Below are 1,876 nucleotides of genomic sequence, written 5' to 3' on the forward strand. Positions count from 1 at the left end.
AAAAATTAACCTAGACTGTACTGGCTGACTGATAGCAGTTGGGGGAGTTCTGGTAGTAATTCAGGCCTGAGGTGTGTTGAAAGTCTGTTCCAAGATGCAGCTGGAGAAGAAATGAATAAAACGTTGAGGGAAAACAGATAGGATTTATGTGATGTAAGTCTTCTTTCTTGAGGTCCAGGAATGGTTAATTTTATACATTCTATGATGCCTAATGGGATGTGCCTTTATTATGCTAGTCAAGTAGTATTAAAACCTTTTTCAAGTTAGGAGTTGTATTTGACTTCATCCCCTAAGGAAAACATGACGCATTGTGAACGGAGAAAAGGAGCTTGACAACACTAACTAGAATTACTCAAAGCCCTAACGTTTTTAATTTCTGTAGATAGGATAACAATACAAAAACGTTTAGCGAATCTACAGCACAGTAACTCATTTCATTTCTTTTTTTCTTTTTTTTTTTAAATTTTATTTTATTAAATTTATTGGGGTGACAATTGTTAGTAAAATTACATAGATTTCAGATGTACATTTCTGTATTACATCATCTATAAATCCCATTGTGTGTTCATCACCCAGAGTCAGTTCTCCTTCCATCACCATATATTCGATCCCCCTTACCCTCATCTCCCACCCCCCACCCCCCACCCCCCTTACCCTCTGGCAACCACGAAACTATTGTCTGTGTCTATGAGTTTCTGTTTCTCATTTGTTTGTCTTGTTCTTTTGTTGTTTTAGGTTTATATACCACATATCAGTTTTCTGTTGTTCCTATGTCATGAAAAACTTCGTTCAGACCACCAGAACCTCACCTTTCCCCATCTTATTATCCCCAGTTGAGAGAGTTTCTACTGAGCAGGGAAGAACCTGTTGTTTTTTAGTAGGTAGCCCATATTATGTAGACTAGAAATCTCAAGTCTTAAAAAAGCCTCATGGGACTAATTTTATCAACAGTTGTATTAATCTTCTGCAAAAGGAGATTTTTAAAAATAGATGTTCCAGACTTTTTGTTCTATTAACATCTAGTAGGAAAATGAAAAAGAACAAATGAACCAGGGATCTGTTCTGTGACTAATAGGAGTAATGATTTGGCATGTTCTCATCCTCAATATTGGGTGGGATTTGAAGGAGCTATCTAAAGTGTTTTGTTTTTTTAGAAGTTGGATAGATAGATATAGATATAGGTAACAGAAATTAGATTAGCATAAACAGTGCTCAATCTATGACAGGAAGCAGGCAAGAATATACAATGGGGTAAAGACAGTCTATTCAATAAACAGTGTTGGGAAAACGACAGATACTTGAAAAAAAACTAGACCACCTTCTTACTCCATATACAAGAATAAACTCAAAATGAATTAAAGACTTAAGTGTAAGACCCAAAACCATAAAACTACTAGAAGGAAACATAGGCAGTAAACTGACATTACTCGTAGTTATATTTTTTCTGATATATCTCCTTGGTCAAGGGCAAGGAAAACAAAAGAAAAAATAAACAAATGGGTCTACATCAAACTAAAAAGGTTTTGCACAGCAAAGGAAACCATCAAAAAACGAAAAGACAACCTGCTGAATGGGAGAAGATATTCACTAATGATACATCCAAGAAGGGGTTAATATCCAAAATATGTAAAGAACTCCTGCTGCTAAGCATAAAAAAAATCTGATTAAAATTTGACAGAAGACATGAATAGACATTTCTCCAAAGAGGACACATAGATGGCCAACAGACACACAAAAAGATGCTCCACATCACTAATTATCAGGGAAATGCAAAGTAAAACCACAATAAGATACCACCTTACACCTGTCAGAATGGTGATCATCAATAAATTGACAAGTGTTGGCGAAGATGTGGAGGAAAGGGAACACTCATGCA

This window comes from Rhinolophus sinicus, chromosome X, assembly GCF_036562045.2.
Source record: "Rhinolophus sinicus isolate RSC01 chromosome X, ASM3656204v1, whole genome shotgun sequence".
NCBI classification, from domain to species: domain Eukaryota; kingdom Metazoa; phylum Chordata; class Mammalia; order Chiroptera; family Rhinolophidae; genus Rhinolophus; species Rhinolophus sinicus.